The 6,216-nt window shown below is 43.6% G+C and overlaps 2 pseudogenes; both read left to right on the forward strand.

Moving 5' to 3' along the window:
- The first annotated feature begins 401 nt into the window (after positions 1-401).
- Positions 402-5,282, forward strand: LOC136501912 (uncharacterized; annotated as a pseudogene).
- Positions 5,283-5,324: 42 nt separating this feature from the next.
- On the forward strand, positions 5,325-5,965 carry LOC136501914 (uncharacterized; annotated as a pseudogene).
- The last annotated feature ends 251 nt before the right edge of the window (positions 5,966-6,216 follow it).

Raw genomic sequence — 6,216 nt, forward strand, 5'->3', positions numbered from 1 at the left:
CGACTGAAACATCAGCCACATTTCAGTCGACGGAACAATAAGAAAAGTGATAAAGTAAATTGAACAAAAAAAAAGTTAGTTTACAAGGTTATCTAAGCGTAATGCCTTACTTCACGTGGTAATTTGAACTTTTCCATCTGGGTCATCGAGGGAAGAATCCACATCCCCGAGTCCATGGCGGCGTACTAGGTCCATGGCAACCCTTAGCTTCCTCTTGGGTGGATGGGTTTGGGTGGTGGCTTTCAGCATAGCGTCACCCACAACTCGGCCCACCCTCTAGATCCGGCTCAAGGTGGCGATGATGGTGGAGGGTGGCCTATGGCTCACGGCCATCTTCCTCAACACGATGACTACGTACCTCAACAGGCTACGACGCTGGCCTCAAGGGCGCCAGGACGACTATGACGTTCCTCACTTGGGACTGCAGGGGCTTGCGCGGAAGCCTTAGCAGTTCCAAAATGGTCCACCTCGCCTGCCTTTTGGCATCCACGAGAACTCAGGTATGTTTCATTTCAGAAACTAGGAATTCATCCATCAAGCGTACTTCTCTTATCAATCGATTTAATGCTTTTGTTGTTCCAGCGATAGGCCAGTCTGGTGGCCTTTGGCTGTTTTGGAATGATGAAGTTAGCCTGACCGTTGTAGATCACTCTGCCAACTATATATTTGCTTTATGTAATAATAATCTTAGCTCGCAACAGTTTGGTCTAGTTTGTATCTATGGTGATCCTCATCACCGTACCACCGATGCCATATGGTGCAAGTGCTAGATTTTGTTGTAACTAACACCAACTTGCCTATGTTGTGCATGGGTGACATGAACGATATAATGCATGTTAATAAAAAATCAGGTCCTGGTAGGCCTGATCTTAGACATATTAATGCCTTTTTGTGACCATGTTAAGTGGTGTGGATTCATCGATTTGGGTTACAGTAGCCCCGCTTACACATGGACGAATAAAAGATTTAGTACCACGCCAACATTCCAACGCCTCGATCAATCCCTTACCAATGCGGAGTGGTGTTTGGCCTACCCGACAACAACTATCTACCACCTTCATATGCTCCACAGTGATCATGCCCCTATCCTTACTATCCTTTACTCTACTCGCCATCGCACTAACAAACCTTTCCATTTTGAAAACTGGTGGCTCATGGAACAGGACTATCAAATAGTGGTGCAACAGAGCTGGACTCATTCGGCCTCCCGCTCCTTCACTCAAAAGACCAAATACTTGGCCGTGGACCTTCGTAAATGGAGAAAAAAGAAGCTGAAGATATCAGATCAGCTCACTGCAGTTGAGGATCAACTTCTTCAACAACAATCCACCCCCCTCCTCACCTACAGGACTTCGATCTTCAAAATCATCTCACGCAGCAGCATCACCAACTACTCGCCAAGGATGAGGAGTTCCACCTACAAAGAGCCAAGAAGAATTGGGCCACTCTCGGTGACCGCAATACCTCCTTCTTGCACCTCTCCATCACCAAGAGGAATCGAAAAAACCGGATATCTTATTTGCAAAACACCGATGGTTCCCATGCCACTACCCCTGTACAATTAGCGTACACCCTCCAAACTTGCTTCCAAAACATTTTTTAGCTCTGACCCTAACCATTAGATTTCAGATGACATAGGTTCTATCAGTGATCACTGTACTGTAGAACAACCAAATGCAGGACAAGACACATCACACTACACCAACTCAGTGTCGCAGATAGAGGAGCTTCACAGCATTATCAAAAACATGAGAAGCAATGCCTCCCTCGGACCTGATGGACTCAATGTTGCCTTCTACAAATCTGCTTGGCCTTGGATCTCTAACGATATCCATACTCTGGTACGTGATTTCTATACCTCAGCCTTTATGCATCCTGAGGTAAACCAAACCTTTATTGCTTTAATTCCTAAGAAAATGCAACCCATATTACCTCAGGATTTTAGAACCATCAGCCTCTGCAATGTAATTTATAAAATTATTGCTAAATCGCTTGCTGAAAGGCTTAAGCCTCACCTACCTGACTACATTGATCACTCTTAGGCTGCTTTTATTAAGAACAAGCACATCTCTTCGAACATCATCATCACTTAGGAAATCATCCACTCCTTCAACCTTATGAATTGGAAGCAGTAGGCTTTTCTGATCAAACTTGACCTTGCTAAAGCTTTCAACTGGCTAGAATAGAACTTCATTGCTATAGCCCTGCGATGCCTCGACCTTCATAGTCAGTTCATTTGCCTTGTCCATGCCTGCATCTCTACTCCCACCTTCTCCATACTCGTCAATGGTGAGCCCACTAAAGCCTTCCCCTCTCAGCATGGTATACGTCAAGGATGCCCCCTATCGCCTTACCTTTTTGTGGTTGCCATCAATGAGCTTTCCATTCGTTTACAAGATGAATTGCATAATTCTAACCTAACGGGAGTCACACTCGGTCCCGAATGCCCTCCTATCCACTCTCTTCTTTTTGTAGACGATCTCATTTTATGTGGACAGGCAACGGAGTAGGAAGCTACCAACATCAGCACTATACTCCATGAATTCTGCACTCGGTCGGGCCAGGTACCCAATCTACAAAAATCTTCGATTATGTTTAGCAGGAATGTTAACAGCACTACTATAGCCACAATTAAGAATATCTTTCCAGTTCCTGACTTGCTACCTAATACTATGCATCTTGATCATCCAATCATTTTCAATCACAATGATAGGAACAAAGCCTATGAATTCATTATTAACAAGTTCAAGGCTAAGCTTACTACTGTTAAGGCAAATAAACTTAATCACGTTGGTAGACTCACCTACATTTTGTCTGTTCTTTCCTCTATTTCGGTGTACTACATGTCAACTATTCTTTTCTCCAAGACTTTTATCCACAGAATTAATGCTATCATCAGAAGATTTTGGTGGACAGGCATTCAGGACGACAACCCAACGACCCCTATTGCCTACCATTCTTGGGAAGATATTTGTCAATCTAAAGACAATGGTGGCCCAAGCATTAGGGATCTTTACACTGTCAATAAAAAGTCTCCTCACCCAAGCTACTTGGAATATTGTCACCAACAAGAATCCTTTCCCCTCTTCAGTGATTAAAGCCAAGTATTTCCATGATGCTTTGTTTTGGACTGCCAAAACAAATGGCGCTCGCTCTATTTTCTAGTCTTCTGTCTTGCGGGTAAAAAAGGAACTGTGCACCAATTCTACCTACCAACTTCATGCAGGTATGAAAGTGCAATCAAGCCCTAATTGTGGGTTTTGGTGATAATGACCACATAATTAGAGGACTAATGAGATTTATCGAGATGACAAGCAGGAAACTAAGAATTGAGGATGTTATATGAAATGGAGGAGCCCCCAGTTATAAATATTGACGGCTTCAAACTCAAAGGAGGTTTAAATCCTTTTATATTTCGAATTTGAGTGTAGGAATGTCGTACTATAAAGGGGAACATAATAAACTTGCTAAAGTGTGCAACCAAGTGCTTAATCTTATACACATACATTCTCAGTTACTCAGCCAAGACAGCTAGCTCAACTTCCGTGTATCCCTTGTTGTCTAGCTTGGTGCGACACTGCCGCACCTAGAGCGCGGATATGCCACAGTGCGGCACTGCCGCAGATAGGCCGTGGTACTACTATGACTTATCTAACCATTGGGACCAGGGGAGGTATTTATGCCTCTTCTCTTCCATCACAACGGTCTCCTTTGACCTCTATCGGCAGACCGACGCTCAATAGCTCTTAGCTCTTTCTCTCTCTTCTCCATTGGTGACCTTGAGCTCCCAAGCGTTCTTTTGTGATTTTTCCATCAATCCTTGAGGGAAAAGGCTCCAAAACTCGATTAGAGAGCAGATCAATTGATTCCCAAAGGCTAAGAGTACTTGGTTTGCGTTTTAAAGGTAGATTGAGTTTGTTACTCTTGGAGCTTGCTCCTAGCTGGCTAGAGCATCGCCCGTGGAGCTTGCCAACTTGTGTGGCAGCCCCGGGAGATTTGTAACCACCTCTTAAAGCTAGTAAACTCACCTCTCATCTCAAGAGTTAACTCTCTTGACTTGAGAACAAGGAAGGGTTGCAAAGCCCTAAGCCTTAGTGGCTAACCTCAACAATGTGGACTTATGCAAGTCTTGGTGGTGAGCTGAACCATGGGATAAATACTTGTGTCACCTTGTGCTTGATTTACTTCATTGCATTTCATATTGTTGTTGAGGTGATATCTAGGGTTTGAGGTCGATCTACTTATATACACTTGTGCTACTACTTTCTGTTGTTGATCTATGAAAACATACCTACAGGAACCTCAGTAAATTCTCCGATCTAAGTTTTCATTCATAGATTTTGAATTGTGGCTCGAAGTTGTCTGCAGGTGCGATAGTGCCACGGGGTCAGAGCGGCAGTGTCGCGGGTTGAATTTGACATTTGCTCAAGTTTTGTTTTAATAGGCCTATTCACCCCCTCTAGGCTAACCAGAGATCCTACAATGTAATACTTCCATTTGGTCAGCCCCTTGGTGCCCTCTCTAGGATACTATTCATGACCACATGCACCTATCGGTTACTACTCTACCTCTTCCTACAACTGTTTCCCAACTTTGGAATTCTGACTCTAGATCCTAGAATATTGATCTTATCACTAATTTTTTTGATGACCAAGCTCTTCAGGCCATCACTAATATTAACCCTATCAATAGTGACCAACAAGACATACTAAGGTGGATTCCATCAAAAAATGGACAATGTTCCACTAAAAATATTTATAGCCACCTCAGCTCCTAGTCGGTCATCCAGCTTCCGCAACAAGGATCTAGGAGCATACAACCACATGCAAATCTAATGCTATAGAGGGTGTGGAAAAGCAAAGAACTATCACTGCTGATCAAAACTTTCACTTGGTGCCTAATACGCAGGGCACTCACCACTGCTGAAAGAGCAGCAAGGTACTCCATTAACATTGTTTGTGGAGCAGTGGAAGATGATGCCTACCTCTTCTTCCATTGTAATCTTCCTCGTGTGGTATGGTTTTCTTCTGATCCTCCTCTTTGAACTGATAACCTTCCTCACGAGGAAGATGGTGTCCAACTCATCTTACAAACTATCATCTCTAGCTCCACCCCAAACCCTGTTTTCCACAAAATCCTAATCACCTTATGGTATATGTGGAAAGCAAGAAATGATACTCGCTTCTAGAGGCAAAATTGGAATCCTTGGCAGGTACATCACACGGTGGCAGCGCACATTGCCACCAATTATCAAGGGACAACTGCACTTAGTGAGCCAATAGACACCACTAAAACTGCCCCCTATCACCAACAACAGGGCGACCATGGCCAACCAACCAAGTCTGCCACTTCTAGGTCAAGTGTCAACGAAGCCCTCAACCACTGCTCTAGTGGCACAACCACCATCTACTCTATCAGGTATGACGTGCTCTTTGCAACAGATGCCAATGATGAACATGTATGAAATCATAGCACCAGCTCTTCTCCAAGGCACCTGGTGCTTTGTGGATGCCTCCACTGAGCCAGACCGTCCAAATCTACATCCAAGATTGGCTGGACTTGGGGTTTTTATTCTCAATTTCCACGAGCAGCTTGCACAAGCAATTTATGTCAAGGCCAAAGTTGAAGCATGCACTTCTGTGATCATGGTGGAGGCTGCTAGCCTAGCTATTGCTTCGGTTATCATTGATAGGCTCAACCTCATAGGCGTCAACTACTTGTCGGACTGTGAATAGTTGGTTCACTTCCTCAACAGTGATGATCTCTCCAACCCCCCGACTAGAGAATAAAGCATTTCACTCAAGCCTTCTCCAACCATTCAAGAAGCAGGTCATCCAAGATTTATAAGATCCATAGGCAGCTCAACACTATAACTGATTCTCTAGCTCGCTAAGCTACGGAGGACTCTCATGCCTAGAACCACAACTTGGAATTCTCTTGCTCCTTTGAGCATCATGTTTTCTAATGTAACTTGCTACAAGCCATACAAGATGTAGGCTTCAATGATGTAACAATCATTGCAGCGTGTTGCTGCTAATTATAAAGTTGTTTTTTGTAAAAAAAAAACTTTTCCTTTCTTGTATATTTGTTGTATCTATCATACACTTTACACAATTAGTTTTTTTGTCTGCATGCTCCTCTTTATGTGAGGCCTACTAGTAGTAGTATAGGACAATGGGAAAGGCCTTCCTTTGCACCATTGTTTTTCCCACCATT

Source organism: Miscanthus floridulus, chromosome 13 (genome assembly GCF_019320115.1).
Source record: "Miscanthus floridulus cultivar M001 chromosome 13, ASM1932011v1, whole genome shotgun sequence".
In the NCBI taxonomy this organism is placed as follows: Eukaryota; Viridiplantae; Streptophyta; class Magnoliopsida; order Poales; family Poaceae; genus Miscanthus; species Miscanthus floridulus.